Here is a 26753-nt window from a genome sequence, read left to right as displayed (position 1 = left end):
GGCAGCGAAAATTTGTGTACATGCCTTGGAATCCAACATCTTCTCCTGCCTTCTGCTGGGGCTGTAATGGCATCAAATCACAATATCCCTGGAATTGACTAAGCTCTGCTGATAAACTGCAGCACCATATATGAGGTCTACCCTCATCAATGTAGCATATCAGATTAGTTCTGGATGCTTGAAGACAAGTGAAACAGGAATGACCCCAAACAGAAAGAATGCCACCGCAATGCTAAGGGAAACACTGGAGAATCGCTGTCATTGTAGATGACAATGAGCAAGATGGATAAATTGTCTGAAAGGAAACAACACAGCTTTCTAGGCAGACTTTTGGAGGAACATAGGAGTCTACCTTATACTGCATCTAGAACATCAAGCTCAGTATTTTCTATGGTCTGGCAGTGACTCTCCCAGTTTTCATGCAGGGGACATTCCAGCCCTGTTTCACTTTCCCTCAAGCGCCCAGAACGAGTCTGATATGCTAGATTGATTAAAGTAGACTTGATACATGGATACACAGAGCTTAGTCAACTTCAGGAATACTGTACAGTGGTACCTTGGGTTACAGACGCTTCAGGTTACAAACTCCGCTAACCCAGAAATAGTACCTTGGGTTAAGAACTTTGCTTCAGGATGAGAACAGAAATTGTGCAGCGGCCGTGCTGTGGCAGTGGGAGGCCCCATTAGCTAAAGTGGTACCTCAGTTTCAGGTTAAGAACAGACCTCCAGAACGAATTAAGTTTTTAACCCGAGGTACCACTGTATTGCAATTGCTTGCTCTGTCCCACATCCATCACATACCTGTCACCCAGCTCCTTCAGCCTCCATGTTTCGGAGGGGTGACTGCTACAGTGGGGAACCTTCTGTCTGCTCACGGAAGGTTGAAATGGCAGAACAGTGATTCATACAGAGATGTAAGGGGCAGTTTCCTCTGTTGGTGGGCACTTTGAATTCAAGGACCCTCGTTACTTAATGGAATTTTTTTTGCTTGTGCCCTGAGACACACTAGTTGGGAATGAGCTGCTGCAGGATCATTTTAAAGATAAAATGAAAAGATGCATGAAAGAGGAGAGAGTGAGGACTCACGTGCACCCCCATTAATCTGAAACCAGGAATTATGCATCCCTGACTCATAGAATAGGATACGGAAGCAGAAATAAACACAAACATGTTGTATGAGCTGTTAAATGAGTATGAGTCTTATTTCTGACCTATTTTTGAAGGTAGCAGTCACTTAAGAGGCAAAAACAACAGAAGGGGAAAAATTGCACCTGCCTCATGCACCTGCAAGTCTGCTGCTGGCATCGTGCAATGCAAAATTCTTTTTTAGACCAGAAATTCAGGTTACCTGCTAAATAATGTGCCCCCCCCGCTCATTAATTAGCACAGTGGTTTGCAGGAACATGTTTTCTAATTTGAAGTTTCTGGAGGTAGGAAAAACCTCTTGATCCTCACAAAAGATTACATACCTTGCTTAACTTCATCACTAATGCAGTCTACTTTGAGAACTGCAAGGGAAGAATTCTATTCTAGTGGCTGGGAGAAGGAGAAGAGAGTTTTCATAACACTGTAAAGGTTGATAAGCACAAGTCACTAGAGCTAGTGAAACATAATGGGTAAGAGAAAAAGCGGTCAACCAGGAAGTCGATGGCTCACGTCTCTGTGACGTTAACATATGAGAGTGCTGGAGGTGAAATAGTTAAACAGGTTACCCAATCAGAACCTGGGGGGTGGACTCAGAGGGACTATAAAACCAGCTCTGGGAGGGGTGAAGTTGGATGGTTGGTTGGAGTGGGAGTGAATTGGGATAGAGTCTGTGGGTAGGTTGAGTTAGTGTAGTGAAATAAGCTGAGTCAGGAACAGTTAGGAACTAGGAAGACAAGTAAATATCTGAGAGGTGGTTTAGTGAGTGAGAGCAGGTAGTAGAAGTTATAGGTCTGGATAGGCACCCCTTTACTGTAATGGACCGATACCGTTTATAAAACCACACACTTGTTAAATTGCAATAAATAAACAGAAGTTTATGTTCCAATTTAACCCTGACTGGACTTGGTATTGTCCCAGGTAGGGTCAGGGTGGTGGCAGTGAGAAATAAAGTGGTGGCACAGGGATCAATAGATGGTGAAACGTCTGGGAACCCTGTGTGATCGCCACAGTCTCATTTAACTAATTCATAAGATGGGCACAGGAAGCCACCATCTCTTGGCTTCAGCCACCTCCCATCTGCAATGGGAAGAGAGTCTGAACACCGAACTGATCTCAACTTTTTAAAAATGCTGGGTCAAAATGTGGAGTATTGTAATCGACTTAACAGCTAGAACAGGAAACAATTTCCATGCCATAAAAATGCTAGGCACAATCAAGTAATATTATGTACATGATTTGCCTTTTCTGTCTAAAAGGATTGGTCTCTTTTGAACGGCGCCGTCTGTTCTTTCACTCGGTGGCTGATGCTCTGGGAATGAGGTGATTGAAGATCAACAGATACAATAAATATAGCATTTAAATGAACAACAGTTGAGAAATCTAACAAGGATATAGCAACTCAAAAATAGTAATGCCGAAGAGTCTCCCCACCCACCTTCTTTGCAGTATTCTTACTTAGATGCCTGACTGCAATCCCAGAGACACACAAATTTCAAATGAAGAACTGTCTGGAGTTTGGATGCAATAAGGAGCAGAGATGGCGCAAAAGCAGTGAATGCTAAGAGGGAGATAGTTCTGAAATTTCCCAAAGCTCCAATTCAAGAGATGCTTACTGGACATCTGAGAACATGTTGGAATGCCCACACTTTGCGCATTAACAGAAGCACCACTAACTTGTTCCCAACAGCGAAAGAAAGAAAGAAAGAAAGAAAGAAAGAAAGAAAGAAAGAAATGCTAAGGACTGCAGGCACTGACATTCAAGTATAGCTCTGGTACTAAAGAAAGGCTAATTTAACTACAGTAACTACACCATGTATGACCTGACTCAATTAGAGGGAATAAACCAATCATTTAGATTCACAATTGCCACCAAAGTTTTGATCAAATTTGGTGGTTCCTGCTTTAGGTCTAAGGAATTTCGGGGGGAAATGCCAGCATATTCTCCCTAAAATTTAAATGTGAATGTGGAGGCTTTTGTTTTAGGAGAAACATCTGAGGAAGTCTGAAAGAGATATAAAAATGTTTTAATAAGGCTGGAGAAATTTCTGAAAAGGGTTCTTTTCTGCTTGTCAGGATGGTGAGAAGCTGGACCAATATATCATCACTTCTCTTGCTCACTGAGAAGTAAAAATAAAAAACCAAGATAACACCATCATACTTGGGAATCAAGGGTGCCAACTTGAATATAATATTGGGGGGGGGAGAGGGGGAAAGGTTAGCCCTGCCCTGCATAATCGATCACAAAAAAGTGCACACACCGTTTGAATGGCAATGCCCATCAACTTGGGGGGACGGACCCCTCAAACTGTTTATTGGGGGAGGGGGCGAAGGAACCTCAGCCCTTTGCAGTTGGCTCCTATGTGTGGAATAATATGACGATGCAAGAAAAGGAAGTTGGATAAAGTTTTACTGTTCCCTCCAAAAAAAGTTGATGGTGGGGTATGGCAGCTCAGCCACCTATCTGCGAGCCTTTGCCAGCTGCAGCTGAGGACTGGGTTTTGCCTGAGGGTGATGAAAGCTACTCCTGGAGGTTCAACATCCACTCCCATCCCTCTTGGCCCTACTTAGAATTGCTCTATAAAAATGCCAAACTTCCACCGACTTTTGACATCGTGTGAAGGAGCATCACTAGTTACGGTACATTTTATGCTGTGCTTGTAAGCTATTTAACTTGGCTTGTACTTCCTTGGTCCTTTTTTCTCACCCATGAATAGTCCAACATTTCACGTACAAGCCACTTTTCTTGAATATGTTGCAGATCTTAACCTTTTTGTACTATCAGTCCCTTCATGGAAACCAGATAAAGTAGGTTTGATACATCCCAGACGCTATATTAGATGTCTGGGCCCCCTTGACAGTCCCATGAATCCCTTTTTGCCCTAAAGGAATGCCACCTGAGCCTCTGATATTATTCGGAGGCTCTGACAGCAGCTGCTTCGTAACTCCAGGTCATAAAGAAACATTCAGACTTCATTAAATGTGATAGCCTGCCTTAGCTTTGCCTTTGGAGTTCAGGCTCCTTATGGAGAGCAGGGGTTGGGGAGAAATTTCCAACAGTTTTCTTTGTAAACAAGCAAGTCGCATCCTTGCTTGTTGACGCTTCCTGAAGGAAGTTCAACAGAGCGACTCATAACACATCTCTGCTACAGCAGATCAAATCCTGAGTCCAAAGAAAGCCCACTGGATACATCCAGGCACAAAAGGTGCATTGCTTGCCATAACACTTTACATATTTCGAAAGAGACTACACACTCTGAAGCTTTAAAAAACAAACTGCTAATCTCTTCAGTAATATATGAACCGTAGCTCTTTGTTATGTATTCTTTGTTACATTTGCTATTGATCTGTTACCTTCGTTCCCTGTTCACCTTTGCAGAAACCTTTACAACAGTTTAAAATTGTCATAAATGTATTTAAATAGAGTGCACAATATACCAAAAGACAAAATAATAAAAATCAGCACATCAAGCACAAAGCTTCCTTTTTATAAACAAATTCGCTATAGAATTAATTGCAGCTTTATTTCAAAGCAATTTTCTGAAGATAAAAGGTTTTGCAGTGCTAGGGCAAGTAATCCCTACAAGAAAAGTCCCCATATAACACAACAAGGCCATGAAGCCCTTAATATATGCACTGTAGAAGTTCTTACAGGCCAAAATAAGTCAACTCCATTAGCACCCAGAAATGAACCAGCAAGCAATGCATGTGCTAAAGCATAGTTTTATACATAGCTTTCATATTGTTTCGTTTTTCAAATATGCTCCTGTCACCTCTCGTTAGAAGATGGCCACTATGTTCTGAGGTAGAGGAAAATTACAAATGTTATTCTTGGGAAGAATATGTAAAATGTACCGTAATTGCAGTTGTTGACCCATACCTTGCTCCAGCATGAAAGGAAACTGGAAATCATTCCTCAGAGTGCCACCACGCTCTTTCATAGAAGCAAGGAATTGTTGAGTTGGAAGAGACCATTTAGTAATCTCGTCCAATCCCCTGCAGTGCAGGAATACACAGATGTCCCATATGAGGATCAAACCTGCAACCTTGGCGTTATCAGCACCTGATGCTCTAGTTCAGCATTAGCCAATGTGCTGCCCTCCAGATGCTGTTGGGCTACAACTCCCATGATCCTTGACCACTGTCTGTGGTGGCTGGTGCTAATAAAATCCAACAATATTCGTAAGGCACTATGCCGGGCAGTCAGCTGGCTGAATCAAACTGCAGCATGTTGGATGCAGCTGTAACTTCAAATAATCACCATCAATTAAGAGAGTGTGGATTACGCAGAGAAGAGAAAAAACTGATCACAAGTTCTAAAAGAGTCACTCATATTGCATAAGTTCTCTGTTGCAGTGTACATCTCCTTTGGAGTCTCTCCTGTGGGTTGTTGTTGCTTTTTTAAGATATCCAAGTGATTAGGTAAAATAACTCGGGCAACTGGATCAGAAATATCTGATGCTTTTGCAATGACAGCTCATGTTCTCATTTGCAAGTTTTAAACATGTACAGACAGAAACATGGCTGCCTTCAGAAGTGCCCTCTAGCCATCACTAAACAACCCCATTATAATATACAGATCTCTTTAAAGTGACACACATTCTGTTATATTAATAATAGAAGAAAGCTATACAAGACTTTTAGACATTGAGTAGAAGAAGCTGTTATTCATGTCCTCAATGGCGCAACCAGACTGGATGCAGTCTTGGGGCTTATAGCAATTTTATTACAAACACCTCATGATTTTAAGATCAGGTAGATGGATCGTTCTTCACAGTGAGCTGTAGCTTCCTATGACATTAACAAGCAATGTAACTTTACTTTCATCTATCCATTCAATATACAGTAAACACCTCTATTTCATGTGAAATAGAAACCCATGAAGTGCAAAGGTGTCTCCCAGTATGTTTCCGAGCACAATTCCAAGTGTTGGTGCTGACCTTTAAACCCCTAAATGGCTTTGGCCCTCAGAGCTAGATCTCAGGGTCTGGGCTGAATGACAGGGGTGGAGATGCTCCTTCAGATATACAGGGCCAAAGCCGTTTAGGGCTTTAAAGGTCAGCACCAACACTGAATGCTTGAAGAAGGAGCAGAATTGCACCCGCTGGTCATGCACCTCAGCATTTGCCTGCAAAACTTACCCGTCCTTCTAGTAGCTACACAATCAGCATTAGTGAGAAAGACCCTGCAATGTTTCATGGATCCCTTTCAATCTCCTGGCCTCTGGTGTTCACTCCATCAGTGACTCGGTTGGCCCACTGAGTCCAGGCTTTCCTTAGTATTCCCTAAAATTAATGTTGCTTATTTATAATCCACTTACAAAGCTCTCTGAGTGGTGTGCATAACCTGTTACCACAATCTACTGAGCCACAAAATGCAGGAAGACCTTCCTCCTCTACATTTAATTATGTATATATATCAAAACTAGCACATGGTATGAGACATACTGTTTCTAAAATCTACCCGGTGCAGAACACATTCATTAATTTAAGCATCTGTAAATCTATTTATCTATGGCCAACAAAATCAGAACAAGCCGTCCTTTAGTTAAGAGTAACAAACATTGGTTCTATCTATAACCTAACATCACATCACATCACATCACACACCACCTTCTTTAACAGCTATTCAAACCACCTGCCTTTCATTTATTCCTTTTCCATCTTCATCTCTCACTTACTCATCTCTCTCACTTATTCATCTCGCTCACTCATTCTCTACTCATCTCCCTGCCGTTTGAGCTCCCTAAATGTTCTCTGTCAGTCACTCTGACTCATAGGAGCCAACTCCTGGGGGCTGAGGTCCCTTCGTCCCCCCCAAAAAAAAATATGTGATGGGCATTGACATTCAAATGGTGTGCAGGTGTCATGTCTTGTGATTGATTATGCAGAGTGGGGCTTACCAATATTTTATTCAAGTTGGCACCTCTGCTCTGACTTCACTTTCCATTCCATTATGCTCTCCTTCTGTCAATCATTATTAATCAATCATTATTAATCAACACATTATTCTGTAACAAGGGTCCTAGATTACATGTAACTAGGGATCCTCAAGTCAAGCAGAAGATCTGTACACATGTAACAATGTGAGACCTCTATCTCACTAATGCTATTTTGTCAAGTGCAGAGGAGGGAGTACCCAGGTATACTTGCCTTGGGCCTCAGAGGGCTAAGCCGGCTGAAGGGGACCCATCAGGGACTGGGTGCTTCCCCCCCCCTTTCCCTTTTTAGTTTATAACTTTATTGTACAGTAACAAGATCCCTGCCCTGGGCCTCAGACAAGCTCTGCACAAGCCTGGGTGTAGGTATGGCTACTGATGTATGGCCAACAGTCTTGCTCCTATTTCCCCCACAGGCCAATTGACTGCATGGATGAAGCCCCTGTTGTCTTTATGGAACACTTGTGGGCCACTGCAGCTCAGAAGAATCCCCAGTAACTTTCTGAGGAATACCAGGATTTCCCAGAACACATTTTGAAAATCATGGAGATAGTGGCTGTACATTCATCAAAGTTTCTATATTGTTGTTTGTTTCCAGGAAATACCTATATGAAGATCTCAGCATTTGTGGCTTTCCATGCTAAACGCAGCCAACCAGCCACTTAGGAAAGCTCAGTATGGCAGCTTGGCATCTGCCTTGGTCTACAAGGGATGAGTAGGTGTGAGTGGATTTTCAAGTGCTTTTCAGATTGCATGGCTGCTGTGCTGTGTTTGGCCCAGGGGGGTCATACATTTTGGAAGCATGGTCTTACAAAGGCCTTGAAGACTGATTATAAACAAAAGTATCCAGGACAAAGGTGTGATAATGTTTAACACATCAGGATGAAGACCCCAGATTGTGGGAACATGCAATTTAAACTTTACCCCTAAGGCATGATCCTGGTAAGAAGAAGAAGAAGAAGAAGAAGAAGAAGAAGAAGAGTTTGGATTTGATATCCCGCCTTTCACTCCCTTTAAGGAGTCTCAAAGCAGCTAACATTCTCCTTTCCCTTCCTCCCCCACAACAAACACTCTGTGAGGTGAGTGGGGCTGAGAGACTTCAGAGAAGCATGACTGGCCCAAGGTCACACAGCAGCTGCAAGTGGAGGAGCAGAGACGCGAACCCAGTTCCCCAGATTATGAGACTACCGCTCTTAACCACTACACCACACTGGCGTAGTGTGGAAGTTTCCCTCGCCAAAGCTGCTTATGGCAATTTACCTCCTGGGATGAACAGCGGCTTTGAGGGTGGGTTTTTTTAAAATTAAAGAAATTGACATGACATCACAGGTGGGGCAGGTTTAAAGCTAAGGACGACCGAACAATTCAGTCACTGCTCATTTTCCAACGTTGCAATGCAATTCCTGTCTGAAAACAAACATAGTAAAATATGCATCTAGATATTCCATATTTAAATATACATGGAATATGGAAAACACACATTAAAATACTTTAAAACAAAATACTTGTTTTTTTAAAACAAGCGAACAATTAATGCGGAAATGCAATGGGCTGATTAGTAAAAAGTGTCATGGATCAGAAATAGAATCACCCACATCCAAATGAACAATCCCTCCCCACAGTGTGTTCCAGTCCTAATTAGCCCTGCACCTGTTATTTCTTTAATTAAAAAAGAGATATGGAATGGAATGAGACCACAAGTTTCTCATCTCATCTCATCTGGTCCTCAGTCTCTCCTGTTCTCTCTCCAGGACTGGCTCCAGGTGTGAGGGAGCCCTGGGGTAAAATGTCCTCTAGGAGGACTCCTATATTGGTTGGCCATGCTTGACTTACTGGTAGCAGTGCTCCAAATAGTGCTGCCCTAAATCTAAAATGCTCTAGAGGAGGGGTGGATGCCCCATAACCAGCAGGCCAAATTCAGCCTAGGAAACCATTGGTCCCCCAATCTTGACCTCAGTGCTGTGGTTCTCTGTCTGCTCTTTGGAACCGTGGTTGAGGGACTAATTAAAACTACCAATTTGACACCCAAGACCATTTTGGCCAAGCCATGTCATAGGGCTGACAAAGACGAGCCACCCTCGCCCCACAGTAACGTCATATTGAGGACAGAGTGGGGGATCAAAATGGCAGCTAGACGCAGCCATACTATGTTAGTTTTTTAAAAAATATCATATTGTAAAAAACACAAATGTGGGTCCAGGGCTAGTGTCAAGAGTGGGAGCTGCCAGGATGCTGGGGCCCTAGTGGTTACCCACGGATGCCAGGCACTGACACTGAGTGGATAGCTTAGTAGGTTAGAGCATAGTGCTGATAACGCCAAGGCTGCAGGTTTGATCCCCGTATGGGTCAGCTGTATATTTCTGCATTGCAAGGGGTTGGACTAGAAGATCCTCAGGGTCCTTTCCAACTCCACAATTCTTTTATTCTATGATATATGACCAGCCAGACACTGACAACAGGCCTGCCAACACACAGACACACAAGCTGCTGACACTTCAGAGCTGGATGTTTCTATTTGTTTTCTTCCCCTAAACCTCTCTTTGCAGATCAAATGCAAAATTGGTTGTGAAAAGGGCAGGAAAGGAGAAGGCCTTTTTCCGTGACTCCCCGTTGGAAGCATTTTGGGTATATGTCCACTTTCAGGCAGAACATCTATTTTCATTATAGTAATGAGTTTTTTGAAGAAATTTTGTTTCAAAGACATTCAAATTCAGCTGATGCAAAGGGAATGGATTCCACCCCATATCAACCTTTTCACCATCTATCCTCTTGATTCTTATTATAATGCTCAATATTTATTAGGGCAATGAAAGTCTGGTGTTTTTATATAAGCATCTATTTTTAACACACTCTGCTTGGTTGTGATTTATCAAATTTAGTAAAGTGATTTCAAACAATATACAGTACAATTTGTTTCTCTTGCTCAATTCTTGTTTGTACTCTCTCAGCCTCTTTTACCACGAAGCCATTATGCATGCTCCTATGGCAGCCATTTTGTGGTATGCCACACCTCCACAGCAGCCATTTTGTGATGCGCCAGGCCCCCACAACAGCCATTTCCTGCCCCCCACTGGTGCCCATGACACTTTCCCAGAATTCCACTGGCCCAATGGTTGGTAACCCCTGATAATATCACACAATTCACAAAAAGCTCAGTTTAACAAAATATTTCAGAGCTAAGTGACATGATAACTTAGTTGAATAAAAACCCTGGTGCTTCAATTGTAAAGGCTCAGACCTACCAGAAAGCAGCCCTTTCTGCCTCCTCCCGAATAACCCAGCATGCATGTGGTTGATGAAGAAAATACACACTGTAGCTGCTGTGCAATCTCAAGCATATTTGCTTGCTGCTGAGAGGAAGGAAATGTGTATTTTCAAAGTCTTACATTGGCTTCTGAAACAAATTTCTGGGGCCATTTAGCCTTCTCATTTAAGCACTGAAGCTTATTCTTTTACTTTTCTATCTGTAAAGCCAAACATAAACCTAGCTGAAGATATATCAATATTATATTGTATTATATATTATTTATATAGCACGATCAATATGCATGGTGCTATGTTATGCTTCCCTGGTTGAGTGAAGTCTAGCCAACACATTAGGTAAAATCTAGTTTATATTCTGCGGAATTCACAAGGATAGTAATATTGGCATCCACAAACCACAAGCCTGGTTCTCCCTTGTACTGATGTCACAAATACACTGACATTGTTTTGTATGTTCCATAGTCAACTTCTCACACAAAAATCAGATTATAGAGCCTAGTGCTTTCTCTAATTAAGCCTTGTTTTTACATGCATCTTACACAAGAGTCATGAGCTCTTTATGCTTCCCTGAACCCAACAAAACCACAGTATGACCGCGACTGAAGAACACACAACACAGAAACTTTATATGAAGCAAACAGACCATTTATTAATAGCAACACATTGAGGGTTGTGAATCTACATCTGACATATAAAGAGTTCAGTATTCTACAGATGATCCTTAAAATATCTCTCATCAGAGACCACACAGGTCCATAAAGGTTAAAATCAACCATTTGAATCGGGCTCAATCTGACAAAATTCTAAGGGATTCAGAGCAGTCTACTCTGTTTTTCTTCCTTCATTTCTTCCTACAGTATAGTAGCCTGCAGACATAGGTGTTGAGAGATGCCAGCAGAAACTGAATGATATCTTCAATCATATAATTCAATTCATTGGCACCTCAAACAGGAACAGTCCACACTACATTTTTGTTGCAGGTCTCATCCCACTGACTTGTTTTTAAGGTCACTTCTAGGTTGTTTGTTTATTGGGTATTCATCAGAATCAGGGCTGGATTTACGTAAAAGCTAAACAGGCTATAGCTTAGGGTCCCACTCTCTTGGGGGGCCCCCAAAAAAATTAAAGAAAAAACAACCTAGATGTACATTTCCAAAATATAAGATAAAAAACAAATAAAATAAAACCTACCTACAGTTAGCACTTAATAATTATTTCAATATTAATATACTTCTTCTTAATTGTATTTCACTATTAATATACCTCTTCTTACAGTGGTGCCTCGCAAGACGAAATTAATTCATTCTGCGAGTTTTTTTGTCTTGCGAATTTTTCGTCTTGCGAAGCACGGTTTCCCAAAGTCTTCAAAATCACCAAAGTCTTCAAAAACCTCAAAAAAGGCTACCACACCGCGTGCTATGAGTTGCTCCTCGAAGTCACCCTGGGTATTAACAGTTTTAAGAAAAAGGAAACAAACTTGCAAGACGTTTTCATTTTTCGTCTTGCGAGGCAAGCCCATAGGGAAATTCGTCTTGCGAAGCAACTCAAAAAACGAAAAACTCTTTCGCCTTGCGAGTTTTTCGTCTTGCGAGTTTTTCGTCTTGCGAGGTACCACTGTAATTGTATTCCAGTTCAACCATTCCTTTGATAAAACACATATTTTGTTATGTGCAAATGGCTTTAGATACCTATTAGGCCCATAAATTACCATACAGCATACATTCAACACACACACACACAAAAACCAGCAACAATTTGTTGCTGACAAAGGACAGCTGGACATATAAATGGCCCCATTACCTTCAGTAGCTTAGGGCGTCATCAAACCTAAATCTAGCCCTGATCAGAATTGGTTTGCATAAAACTTGCATGGAGGTTACATGATGTCTGCTCTTTATTGAGGGTTCATTCTTATTTGTTTGTTGGGAAGGTTAGCCACAGGACCAGAACAAGACATTTTGGCATCTGAGGTGAACTACAAAATGGTGTCCCACCAGGGGAAAAGGAGTGAGTGAAGATGAAGATCTACATTGAGAATTGCTACCCTGTGGATCTTGCCGCCTGATGAGGTCACCTCACATTGCCTTATGGCCCTGGTTAGACAACGCCAATGATTTAATGATCATTTGTCCTGATTTGTTTGCATGGTAGCTATACGGCTTCCTGTCAATTGCTCATTATCCCATGCTTTTAAGTGTTTTCCCCCCATCAGTTTCCTTACCATGAAAGTCTAGTATTTTTTAGAGTGGGTTTGTTGTACCAGAACGTTTTGACCATGCTTAGACTTAACTGTGATTAAGTGGTATGCAAATTGTTGAAATAAGAAGAAATAAACAATCTGCTTTAGTTGCGCAAACCTCAATGTGCCAGTATGCAGTTGAATCCCTTCCTCAAAATAGCAAGGCTCTGGAGGCAGCCTAAGTTTATTATTGGAAAACACTGAAACTTAATGACGAGTGAGATATCACACAGGATAACAGTTAATAGATTCGGAGGTAAGCAATAATTGCATTTTACCTCCTTACTGTATTTGCGTGTTCAGACCTTTAAACCTCCCCCTTAAATAAATTCAGACAAGACTCAAATTTTGGTTTGGTTTTTGGCAGAATTTAGGCCACAACTTTATTGATTACAGCAAGTGAGTGGTTGCATAGGCTCTGGTTCCTACTCCCTGCACCGTTGCAGGTAGCGCTGACCCAGGGCACCAGCATAGGTCAGCCTAGGGTGAACACCTGGATAGGCGGAAAGCCGGGAACAGGCTATGTCCACCACCCAGATGTCCCCCTGGACTCAGGAACAGGCACAACCCCCTCACAGGGTTGACCAAACCATTGAGTCCCTGGATTCCTTTTACGGAATAGCCTTCACATAGGGATGGCGAGAGCATTCTCCCATTCCTATCACCTGAACCAGAGCCTATCCGCAACCTTACAAGTTGTGACGATTTGCTACATGGCAGGTGAAACCCAAATGGCAACAGCCAATCAGCCAAGTGGGGAAAATTCCTGCCGCGCCCCCATCCCAAGGACAGACAACACATGATGGCATAGCAAGGTCAAGCGCACAGCCCTAAATATAGGGAGAGGTGGGTGGGTGTTCCGATGCATGCACCGAAAGAGGATGCTCTGGGTCACGTACATAGGTCTATATAGGTTCCTTAATCCATTTAGCCTGTGTCCCATTAGCCTGATTAAACCCAGCATCAAGGGACCTACCAATTGGGTGCCGTGGCTATTCAATCAAACCCACCCACAACACAGGGTTTGGTTGCCAGGTCTCACCGCAACACGTGCCCTCTTTAAGGGAGGACCCAGTTTATACAATGCTTTTGAGGTGGACCTCACAAAGCAGTTTATATAAGATTACAACAATTTTGTTTTAAAAGGGTATTACTGATAGGTTAAGATGGTCCTTGGTGCCCCTGTGGTGGCAGTTGTGGGGCGGGGGGGGAGGTGCCACGATCTTATAATATTTTGAATTACTCATTGCCAGTACATTTTTGAACACTTTCACTAGATATACAAACTGCTGAAGAAGAAGAAAGAAAACCTGCATCTCCAGTAGCTGGCTGGGTTTGTTCCACATTATTTTATGAGCCTAAAGAGCAGGCACCCCCAAACTCGGCCCTCCATATGTTTTGGGACTACAACTCCCATCATCCCTAGGTAACAGGACCAGTGGTCAAGGATGATGGGAATTGTAGTCCCAAAACATTTGGAGGGTCAAGTACCCAGGACCAGCCCAAGACATTTTGGCACCTGAGGTGGACCCCCAAATTTCAGGTAAGAAGGATGAGGGAAGATCTATATCAGGAATAAAGGGGTGGGGGAGAAAGCCTGACATTGGGATCTGCTGTCCTTGTGAATCCTTCCATCTGAGGTGGTCACCTCACCTTGGCTCATGGGTGGGACGGCCCTACAAGCATCTAGTATTGCTTAATTTTTTTAAAAAAAGTATATTTCTAGTTTACACTTCTTGGTTTTTTATGGTACAGAAGCCCAAGCAATTTCCAACCGTCTTATGAGATTCTTATATTTAGATATCCTCTCTTTCTTCTGTGGGACTTGATTCCTCCCTTTCCAGACTAATGTCTAGCACTTCAGTATAAATATTCTTCATTAACCACGTATCAATAGATTCCTCAAATGGTGACCTTTCCTTGATACTTCCGAAATGTCTACTTAAAGAGCTTTAAATATATATATTTGCAAGTACTCAAAAAAGAAGAGATGATCTTGCTCCATACTGACATTTGCATAATCATATATCGCTGTGAAAGATATACAGAAAGAAGGGATTTATTACATAAAAGATCCCCCCATTTAGTTAAATTATGTCATTCCAAAACTTCTAGGTTTCCTGATAACCCTGAATCAAATGCCTCTCACATATTAATGGTAAGAAATTCAGACTCGGCTTAGATTTATAAAATTTTCCAAGACTTCCATTATAGCTCAGAGAAGACATACCTGCTTTCCTCAGAATGACATGCATGCTGGCACACATACGCATGTACACACACTCACATACCTATTTTTAAATTTCTTTGAACATTTAAATATAATATAATTATGATATACAGCTAATTAAAGGACACACAAACGCCTTGTTATTCCATTGAATTCTAGTAAGCAATTGCTGAGCCCCCATGCCTGCAGAATTAATTATTCCACTTAATTTTTACAAGAAATTACTACAAGAAATTCTTGCAAAGATATTTTTTGGGTTCTCAAGTGCAAAAAGCACACCATCAGTACACAGGCTTATTTTATGCATAATCTTGGAATTGAACAACTTTAATGTTAATATCTTGCCCAACTGCTGTAGCAAATTTTAGAGATGATGCTTCCATTTCCTTTGGCTCCGTAAACAGCTGCTACCATCCTAAAACACTCACCTCCAGACTTATTTTTAATAGGTGACTCATTTGCCCTTGTCAGTTTGTTTATTGAATCCTTAGCACACTTTGCAGTGTTTGCCCAATATCTGATATATATGAAAATAATAATATACATCAAAGTACCATACTTAAAAGAGCTTGAGCGTGTTCATTTTTATTTATGATCTTACTCGTTGCTGACCTACTATTGTCCTCAAAGTCATTCAAAGTCTTGGGCTGGAAAAAGTTTGTATTTAAAAAACCAAAACAATTTTAAGGTTTCTGCAAATCACAACACAAAGAAAGGTGCAACCATTTAACCCTCATCCCAACATATATATCCATGCACATTTATATATCATATTTATATATTTTGAGAAACGGGATAAGGATACCTCCCAAAATTTGCTCTTCTCCGAAAGACAATATATCAGCCGGGTATTCAAACTACAAATCCTTTTGTAAAGACATAATCTCTAGCACACCAAGGGAAAGTGGCACATGAACCCAGGCTCCCAGATGTGCAATGGATGCATAGAGAGATGTGCCCTGAAACATGATGCTCATGTGCAGTGGGGATCCCTGAGTGTGCTTCCTAAAAATCATGCACCTTAGGCTTTGCCCCCTGCCCCCATGCTATGCCCTTGTCTAGGCAGCTGTTCCCCATCCATCCTACAGAGCAGTTGCAGCAACAGGGAGCCACAGCCTCTCCAATGGATTATGTACTCTTCCTTCGACGGGCTACATGCATGCAGCCTGAGACTGCGCCTGCATGGCAGCCACCATTGCTCTTCCCTCCTCACTCCTCTTCTGATTCTAGGAGACAGCAGGTTGGGAGATGGTGGGAATTCGCTCAGCCCTCCACTTGCCTGATCAACCTCTCCCTCCTCATCTGACGTGACCGGTGTTCCACCCACCGTCCTTTATAAGTTCTGAATGTTTCCCAGGTCCTGGTTCCTGTCTCCCGGGGGTCACTGAGCTCCATAAATTGCTGGCCCCTTCTCCCAAGTCAGTTTCCAGTCCCCTTGTATCTGACACACATACATCCAAGCCCTGCCAGTCCCAAACATCCTGCTTTCCTTAACTGCATTACATAGACGTAAAACTGGGATGTGGGTGGCGCTGTGGGTTAAACCACAGAGCCTAGGACTTGCTGATCAGAAGGTCAGCGGTTCGAATCCCTGCAACGGGGTGAGCTCCCGTTGCTCGGTCCCTGCTCCTGCCAACCTAGCAGTTCAAAAGCACGTCAAAGTGCAAATAAATAAATAGGTACCGTTCCAGCGGGAAGGTAAACGGCATTTCCGTCTGCTGCTCTGGTTTCGCCAGAAGCGGCTTAGTCATGCTGGCCACATGACCCAGAAGCTGTACACTGGCTCCCTCGGCCAATAAAGCGAGATGAGCGCCGCAACCCCAGAGTCAGCCACGACTGACCTAATGGTCAGCAGTCCCTTTACATTTAGACATAAAACTAAGTAATTCTGCTTAATTTGTATAGGATTTGACTGTTGAGCCATGCCCTTCAACATTCCTCTGATGAAAGTAGGGACATTTCTCACCCCCCCCAAAAAAACCTGATGCTTCTTGGTGCCCCATTCCCCCCCAAGCATTTCCTATCAGAAGAAGGGACACAACATGCATGCCCTCCACCATCCTGAGAAACCCCCTTTATCCTGATTTTATTCTATTCCTTGGTAGTTTTAGAAAAAGAAAAACACAGACAAATAAATAATTTTTAGAAAGGGGCAAGATTAGACGTGGACACACAAAGCATGAAAAAGAAGAAGAAGAAGCAAGACTCCTTGTGCTCTGTGGCCCTTCTTCCCGTCCAGGGTAGCTCTGCCCTCTGCCTGCCCCTCAGAGCCGGCACATCACACGGGGCTGGGCATGGGTAGTGGCTGTCTCTCCTCCTCCTCACCCACTCTACAGCAGCTGCTATGAGCTGCCCAAGGCAGGAGGCCAGCAACAGCAGCCATGGAGAGGCCACAGGATGCTCCCTCAAAGCTGTCACTGCCACCATCCCTACTCAGGACAAGTGCCAGTTCATCCTCCTCCCTGAGCTCAGCAGTGGTGGCACTGGCAGGGGAAATAGGGACATTCTGGGATCAAATCAGAAGTTGGGATGGCTTTTGAAATTCCCAGACTGTCACTGGAAAATAGGGACACTTGGAGGGTATGTTAATCTGCATTCTGTAAAGCAGACCTCTGATGTACCTATTTTTGTTGTTGTTGTTGTTGTTGTTGAAAAAAGTGGCTGGCTTCTGCAGTCACCAGGATAAACAGGTACCAGCGGGAGTTTAACAATGGAAGTAATGTAAACATTCCCCCCAGCTAGGGCATATGTTGTTTTTCCTCTGGGAACTACCCAGTTTACTGAGAGCAGAACATAAATATGTCCACATGGTTTGGGCAGGTATGTACGATAACTGACTTCTAACACAGATGGAACACCAACTGGATTCAATACAAATATTCATTTCTGAACAAGGAAGGCACGTCTGCATGTAATTTGATGGCAAAAAATGAGGCTTCTGTTCTCTCCTGCAGGCTCTTTGCAGAATGAGGCTTGTGGCACCACCAGAGCAAAGTTAATGTCCATTCCTTTGAGGTTCTAACATATTAGGAGCAGCAATATGATTTTCCTACGAAACCCAAGTGACCAAATTCACACCCCTCTTTTACCTGCGGACCTCCACATTCAAGAAGTCAGTTGCCTATTAGATTTGTTTACAGTGTTGCTACATTTCACTTGCTAAAAAAAAAGGGCACTGCTGAGAGTAAGCAGTTCAGAGAAGCAGCTGCTTCAGACAGAGGGATTTCAATGCTTTCAGAAGAAAACGCAAAGCAGAAATTGTAACAGACATAATTGTAACACACATAAAGTGACTAGGTACAAAATTGCAAGCCCTGACTTCAGGCATACAATCTAAGCAACCATGCTAAAAAGGGAAGGGGAGCAAACAGCAACCCTTTGCAAGGAAGCTGGAGCATGCCGGAGTGAAGAGGTGAATTTTTACCAAGTGTCTAAACACGGGAACAGAAGGAGGCAGAAGGATGCCAGGAGACAAAAAAGTCCCAGTAGGAAGATGTTGTATCTGTTGGGATACTGCCAGGGAGACAAAGTCCATCATGGCCCCCAAGCCGGCTGCCGGACGATCCATCGATCTCCCGTAGTCACGCAGTATCAGCAATTAGTGACATGAGCTTTCAGAAATAGCTTGCCACATTCCAGAGCTCATGCACACTCTATCAGCAGATAATGCACAGCAGAAGTTGCACTCAGGAGACCATTATTTACAAGTTTTATTCAGCGTTGATCAGAACAAAGAAAAACATGACTGCCTGCATCAGTGTCTATGACACAGAGAGAGAAAACGAAAGCAATAGGAAACATAAACATCCTGTGAACAGGAAATGTGCAGACTCTGTGACTCACAAAAGCCTGCTCCCTTTTAAGGTGGAACGGAAATATCCTAACATCCTCCCCCTTTCCGTGTAACCTGTAGTACCTGTGGTTCAACCCAATTGCAACCTTTGTACGTAAACCTTAAGTTGTTCTCTGTTAACAACCTTAGACAACAGATCAGCAGGAATTTCATTTCCTGGCATGTAGGACACCTGAATGAGTCCTTTCTGAATACACTCCCTTGCACGATGTAGCTTAATCTGCAAGTACTTGGTCCTTTGCTTGCAACTCTCCAAGTTCAGCAAAGCCAAACAGGATCTATTGTCTTGATACACTTGTATAGGACATTTCACAGAAACTCTGATGTCCTTAAACAGTTGCATCAACCATTCACAATCCATGAGTGAAAATGACAGAGCATTGAGTTCTGCTTCACAGGAACTTAGGCTCACTGTCGTCTGCTTCTCGCACAGCCAGTCAAACAGACAGTGGTTGTACATGTAGCATACTCCAGAAGTGCTTGTACCATCCATGGTGTCACTTCCAAAACTTGCATCTGCAAAGATTTCAAGACCTCCAGTCTTCTGACTGGTGAACCTCAGCCTGTAGTGCAAAGTCCCTTTCAAATAGCGGGCTATGCGCTTCAGAGCTTTCCAATCCTGAACAGTAGGATTGTTAGCATGCCTGCTAAGCAGGTTAGTGCTTACAGCTATGTCAGGTCTTGAACATCTAGCAATGAAATTCAACTTGCCTAGAATGCATCTGTACAGCGTTGTGTCAGAAAACGCTTCAGCAGTACTGTCTACCTGGTAACCTGTCACCATCGGTGTGTCTGCTGGGTTTGCATCAACCAAATTCAACCTGGTTAATACATCAGCAATTTTCTGTGTTTGGTGTACCAGAAAATTACCTGCTTGGTCCCTCTCCACCTGCAGAGAAAGATAGTTGGATACCTCACCAAGATCCTTCATGTCAAAGTGCTCCTTCAGCTGAGCTAGGGTGCTTTGGTAGAAAGCCTGATTCTTCCAAAACATCAGAAGATCATCAACAAAACATAAACAATACAGTTTGTTTTGCCCCTCCTCCTTGACAAACACACATGGATCAGCTTTGCCCTGGTGAAAACCTAGAGAAAGCAACGTCTCAGTGAGCTTTGTGTTCCAACACCTGGCACTCTGCTTGAGACCATACAAGGATTTCCGCAGTTTACAGACCATTCCCTTCTGTATCTTCATTCCATCAGGTGGAAGCATAAACAGCTCCTCCCCCAAAATCCCGTACAAAAAAGCTGTATTAATGTCATGATGGGAAACATGCAGTTTCTCCTCCGCAGCGATCTTGAGCATCAGCCGAATAATAATAATAATAATAAATTTTATTTATATCCCGCCCTCCCCAGCCGAAGCCGGGCTCAGGGCGGCTAACAACAATCAAAAAATCAAAAAATCAAATAATCACACAATCTAAAAATATTTCATTATAAAAATTAATTAAATCAAATTGATGGCAACCAATTAAGCAAAGTTCTGTGCAGGTTGCCAGAGGAGGGAGTCAGGCTGCGCCCTGATCAAAGGCCTGGCGGAACAACTCTGTCTTGCAGGCCCTGCGGAAAGATGTCAAGTCCCGCAGGGCCCTAGTCTCTTGTGACAGAGCATTCCACCAGATTGGAGCCGCAGCCGAGAAGGCCCTGGCTCTAGTTGAGGCCAGCCTAACCTCTCTGAGGCCTGGGACCTTGAGGATGTTATTATTTGCAGACCGTAGGTTTCTCTGTGGGGCATACCAGGAGAGGCGGTCCCGTAGGTACGAGGGTCCTAGGCCGTATAGGGCTTTAAAGGTTAAAACCAGCACCTTAAACCTGATCCTGTACTCCACCGGGAGCCAGTGCAGCTGGTATAGTACCGGATGAATGTGATCTCGCAGCGAAGACCCCATAAGGAGTCTCGCCGCGGCATTCTGCACCCGCTGGAGTTTCTGGGTCAGTCTCAAGGGCAGCCCCACGTAGAGCGAGTTACAATAATCCAGTCTGGAGGTGACCGTCGCATGGATCACAGTGGCTAGGTCAGGGCGAGAGAGATAAGGCGCCAACTGCTTAGCTTGGCGGAGATGAAAAAATGCCGCCTTTGTTATAGCTGTAATCTGCGCCTCCATAGAAAGGGAGGTATCGAAGATTACACCCAAACTCTTAACGGACGGTGCTGGCACTAATTGCACCCCCGCAAGAGATGGGAGTTGCCCCCTCAATCCCATATCGTCCCGACCCAGCCAGAGGACCTCTGTCTTCGAAGGATTTAACTTCAACCGGCTCCCACGTAACCATCCAGCCACAGCTTCCAGACATCTGGTCAGTGTGTCTGGGGCCGAGTCAGGATGGCCATCCATCAACAGATAGAGTTGGGTGTCATCAGCATACTGATGGCAACCCAGCCCAAAACTCCGGACAAGCTGGGCGAGGGGGCGCATAAAGATGTTAAAAAGCATCGGAGAGAGAATCGCACCCTGAGGCACTCCACACACCAAGGAGTGGCGCGATGACAATTCCCCCCCAAGCGCCACCCTCTGTCCCCGACCAGAGAGAAACGAGCGCAGCCATTGAAGGACTGTGCCCTGGATCCCCACGTCGGCAAGGCGGTGGTCCAGGAGTTCGTGATCGACCATGTCAAAGGCTGCTGACAGATCTAGAAGAATCAGCAGCCCCGACCCACCTCGATCCAGCTGCCTGTGGAGATCATCTGTTAGGGCGGCCAGAGCCGTCTCGGTCCCATGACCAGCGCGGAAGCCGGACTGGAATGGATCCAAAGCAGATGTTTCATCCAGAAACCTACCAAGCTGTTCAGCAACCGCTCTCTCAATCACCTTACCCAGGAATGGAAGATTCGAGACCGGGCGGTAATTGGATAGATCTGAGGGATCTAATGATGTTTTCTTTAAGAGCGGACGCACCACTGCCTCCTTCAGTTCCCCTGGGAATGTCCCGGTGCCAAGGGACAAATTGATAATATCCCCCAGGGGGGCCCGCACCTCGTCTGGACACGCTCTAATCAGCCATGACGGGCACGGGTCAAGAGGACAGGTGGTGGGCTTTCCAGCTTGGAGGAATCTGTCCACATCGGCTGGAGATATCCGGTCAAAGTGGTCCAATACTGGACCCGAGGAGAGTCGAGGGGCCTCCAGTTCCTTTATTGTGTCCAAATTGGCAGGGAGGTCATGGCGGAGCAACAGGACCTTTTCCGCAAAAAAGCTCGCAAATGCCTCACAGCTGTGTGTCAGATTGTTATTTAAATTTGGCTGTCCTTCAAGGGACGTTAAAGACCGAATTATACTAAATAATTGCGCCGGGCGAGAGCTAGCGGATGCAATGGAGGCCGAGAAGTAAGACTTCTTAGCGGCCTTCACTGCCATCTCATAGGTTTTCATAAAAACCCTATAAGATGTTCTTGAGGCTCCGTCACGGGCACCCCGCCATACTCGCTCTAGCCGTCTGAGGTCCCGCTTCATTTTCCGAAGCTCCTCGGTAAACCAGGGAGCCCGGTTTCTGCGGGGTCGCAGAGGGCGCTTAGGTGCGATCTCATCGATGGCTGCCAGGAGCTGGGTATTCCAGCCCTCAACAAGCTCAGTCAATGAGTCGCCAGGGGGAGCAAGGTCCCGCAAGGCTTGACGGAATCTATCAGGGTCCATCAGCCTCTGCGGGCGAGCCCAAATCGGCTCGCCACCTAAGCAGGGTGGGGGTGGAAAGTCAATCCTGGCTTTCAGAGCGTAGTGATCAGACCATGGCACCTTCATTGAAGGAGACATGATCACATCTATACCGGCGCCAAAGATCAAATCCAGCGTGTGGCCTGCTTGATGTGTGGGGCCCGAAACAAACTGGGAGAGCCCTAGTGTCGCCATGGAAGACACCAGGTCCAGAGCCTGTGAGGAGGGAGTGGCATCAGCGTGGAAGTTGAAGTCTCCCAATACCAATAGGTTAGGGAACTCCAAGGCCCAGCCGGCCACTGCCTCCAGCAGGCCTGACAGGGTGGCTGATGGTGCGCTAGGTGGCCGGTACACCAGCCAGACAGCCAAGCTCTCCTCGGAGCCCCACACTAGGCCAACACATTCAATGCCGGGGATCGATGGCGAAGGTAGAGCCCTGAAAGAACAATCTCTCATACTTGACTGTGGAAGAGTAGGTCTCGTGCTAATCCTGTCCTGGTACCTGTGAAAAACCTCTGGCAACCAATCTGGCTTTGTGTCTGACAAGCTTGCCATTCTGGTCTGTCTTGGCCTTGAAGACCCATTTGCTGCCAACCAGTCTCATTCCTGGGACTACCGGTACCAGTTCCCAAGTTTGGTTCCTATTCAAGGAATCAACTTCAGCCTTCATGGCATTAAGCCAAGGCTCAGCATCTTTAGAGGTTAACTCCTGAACCTCTTTGAAGCTTGAAGGTTCCCATACCTTCTCTGAGCTACTAAGAACAGCAGTTGCTGTCTTAGCAAACTCATCAGCAAATCTCTTTGGAGGTCTGCCCTTTGTGGCTCTTTCAGATCTGCGTACTAGACACAAGTCTTCTGGACTAATCTCCTCCTTCTTAGAAGAAAAGAGACCAATGGTGAACAGTGGTTCTTCCAGTTCATTGTCAGACACATCAGATGGTCTGACTGAGGCCTTTGCGCTCTTGTAGTCTGCTGTGTCATCACTGTCACCGACATCAGCAGCAGCGCTGCCCACTGAGCTGGAATCCGAACTCTGATCATCATCATCATCATCCTCAGCTTCCTCAGCTTCCCCAACATCATTTGCTTTTTTCACATCACCTTCATCCTCCTCTGGGTAACTCTGGAAAATTCCCACATTTCCCCCCCACTTAGGATTGTACTCAACACTCTTTGTGAACTTAATGGACTTAGAGTCAGTCATCCATACCCTGTATGCACCTTTTTCGTACCCCATGAACAAACCATGTGCCCCACGCTTCCCAAGCTTGTTGCTTTGTGGGGTGTGTACCCACATGTCAGAACCAAAGATTCTCATGTGCTTGATGTTGGGTTTCTTACCAAACATCTTCTCATAGGGGGTACAACCAATAGGTGATGACAATCTGCGATTATAAGTGTAAACAAACGAGTTCAAAGACTCCCCCCAAAACTTCTCAGGTAGATTGGCATCATGCAACAAGGTTTTCAGTCCTTGCAGCAACGTTTGATTTGCTCGCTCTGCAAGTCCATTCATCCATGGCGATCTAGGCGTTGACAAGTCATGCTGGATTCCCTTCTCAGTCAGGAAAGCTTCAAACTGCTGAGAAGTGAACTCCCCGCCTCGATCATTAAAGAGACAGCCAATACGTTTACCGTGAACATTCTCCAACCAAGCACAGAATGCCTTGAACTTAGGAAACGCTTGCGATTTCTGCTCGAGCATAAACACATGAATGTACCTGGAAAAAGAATCAATTAGAACCATGAAGTACCTTGCTCCACCCAAAGAGGGCGCAAGTGGACCAACCAGGTCTGCGTGCACTAGCTGGTAGGGTTTGGAAGCCTGCCTGCTAGACTCCTTGCCTTTTGGAGCAACCTTCACCTTGTTCTCTGCACAAGATACACATTTCATGTGAAACTTACAGGGTTTGATGTTCAAACCCTCAACCATCTCTGGCATCTTGGCCAGTGCTTTCCAAGAGAGGTGACAAAACCTTCTGTGTGCATCGTGAATGCATCCTGCATGAAGAACTTTGTTAGTTTGTGCAACACAACAAGAATCAACATTAGACACAACAGCACCATTGTCATCATAAGTTATACAGAACAAGCCATCCATAAACTTTGCATACAAAATGTCCTCTTTGCCTTTTCTGATGACACAGACGCACCTCTTGAAAGAAATCTCAAAACCACGCCCAGTAAGCTGTGCGACACTGAGCAAATTGTCTGCAGCACCTGGAACATATAGTACATCTTTGATGGTAGTGTGCAGACTTGCCATTCTCACAGTCCCTTGTCCTGTGATCCGCAACGTCTTTCCGTCAGCCAGGTGGATCTCACCTTCTTGAGGTTTGAAGGAGATAAAGAGATGGCGGTCCTTTGAAACATGGCGGGTACACCCCGAATCAATAACAAACCTGGCCTTGGCCTTTGGAGCAGCTTTTCCAGCAAGCAAAACCTTGTTTTCCACCGGCGTGGGCTTTTTCTGCTTGCCCCCCTGCTCCTGGCCATCAGACTTGCCTTTAGCCTTTGGTGAAGCTGTGCCAGCAAACAAAGCCTTGTTTTTCTCTGGCGTGGGCTCTTCACCCCCCTTCTGCTTCGGGCCATCTGCAGGCATCTGCCTCTGTTTACTTCTGGCCTTCCGGTATCTGTGAGGATGACCTTGGCTCCCATGAGAAACAGAGCTCTCAGCTGCCGACTCCTTGGCTCCCCCTGGAGGCTGGAATGCTGCCTGGGATGAGATCACAGTCAGCTCCCCCTGCAGCTTGCAACTGGTGCCCTCGGCATCCCTGCATTCACTTGCATTCTGGGAAACAGCCAGGACCTCTGACGCAGTCAAACTCTGGGCTGGGATGATTGGCAGATGGGCTACTTTCAAAGCATTCCACATCTTACGTGCAGTCACGTTGCCAGCTAACGTTTTAATTTCCTCCAGAGAGACGGACAAGACTATTACGTCTATCGCCCTTGAATTCTGGGCTCTCCATCTATCTGTCAGAGGAACTGGAGGGGCTTCAGACACAGTATGCCACACTCCAAACTGTCGAAGCAAGCTCTCACACCACACAGCCCAGGTCCCATAATTGTGCCGATTTAACTTTGGGCACTCAGCAGCCTCAGAAGCTTGGAAAAACTCCATTCCAGCTTTTTACTTGAGCCGTGAGCCTTTATGCCTTCAAAAAGTTCTTATCTCGGCAGCTCATAAATCACGAAGCTTGCTTGGCGCAGCTCCCAGACCCATTAGGCCAGCCAGACATCTGAAGCCCTTGCCGCGGCAAACAGAAAAGCCTCACTTTCGCTTTTCCCACATACCTCAACGCAGTCTGTCACAGTCTTACTCTCCTGTAAGTGCTGTGAATCTGGGCCCGAAACCTGTTGTATCTGTTGGGATACTGCCAGGGAGACAAAGTCCATCATGGCCCCCAAGCCGGCTGCCGGACGATCCATCGATCTCCGTAGTCATGCAGTATCAGCAATTAGTGACATGAGCTTTCAGAAATAGCTTGCCACATTCCAGAGCTCATGCACACTCTATCAGCAGATAATGCACAGCAGAAGTTGCACTCAGGAGAGCATTATTTACAAGTTTTATTCAGCGTTGATCAGAACAAAGAAAAACATGACTGCCTGCATCAGTGTCTACGACACAGAGAGAGAAAACGAAAGCAATAGGAAACATAAACATCCTGTGAGCAGGAAATGCGCAGACTCTGTGACTCACAAAAGCCTGCTCCCTTTTAAGGTGGAACGGAAATATCCTAACAGTATCAAAGGCGAGAGGATCTGTCAAGGGGAAGAGAGTGAAAGATGCAATTGGGGATTGAGAGACAACACCAGAAATGGAGCATGGAGTAACAAGAAGAATAAACAGAGGAATAGCGCAGAAAACATCACATGCCAATTGATCTCCAAATGAGGCATATCCTTTGTATTACACAAAGGCCAAACAAGATGTGACGTTAAATGTGTTATCACAGTTAACATGTCTTGTGCATGTGTATGTAAAATAGTTGCTGTAGCAGGGGTCAGAGCAGAATCAGGACCATAAGCAGAGGGAGTTAACTCTTTCCCGTTTCTGGCTATAATTCCAACAACTGTCCCCCCACAATGTTGCTATTTGCATTACAAGGAAAACTTCCATTAGCACCAATGCAAATAGCAACATGGCAGTAGGATTTCTGATGGAATTGTGGCTAGAAGGAAAAAGGGGCTAATTACCTCTCCCCATCTGCTGTGGTCCTGATCCTGCTTCCTCTCCTCCTCCCAATACCCTTTTAAATTAAATGCACCCAATGTCATGTCTTGTTTGGCCCCAAGTAAACCGTTGCCAACTCAACAGACTGCATTCACCTCTTCACAAACTCTCCTCCCCTCACTCTAAAATTGACACCTGCAAAGCGATGGACTGATGGTTGATAAAACAGAGTGTGTGTGTGTGTTTGCTTGCA

The 26753-nt window shown here is 44.7% G+C and overlaps 1 protein-coding gene across 6 annotated transcripts in view; it reads right to left on the bottom strand.

Annotated features, from left to right (window-relative positions):
• Window positions 1-26753, bottom strand: part of LINGO2 (leucine rich repeat and Ig domain containing 2) — a 561810-nt gene that overhangs the window by 255112 nt on the left and 279945 nt on the right. Inside the window, exon 1 of one of the 6 annotated variants that reach the window (XM_080986848.1) lies at window positions 9989-10164. The exons of the other annotated variants lie outside the window; for them this stretch is intronic. The gene's annotated coding sequence lies outside the window, so the exon portion shown is untranslated. Of the gene's footprint in view, window positions 1-9988; window positions 10165-26753 lie in introns of those variants that run through there. 6 annotated transcript variants of the gene reach the window in all.

The sequence above is a fragment of the Podarcis pityusensis genome (genome assembly GCF_964106645.2).
Source record: "Podarcis pityusensis genome assembly, chromosome: 17".
NCBI lineage: Eukaryota > Metazoa > Chordata > Lepidosauria > Squamata > Lacertidae > Podarcis > Podarcis pityusensis.
This window is presented reverse-complemented; position numbering and strand designations above follow the sequence as displayed.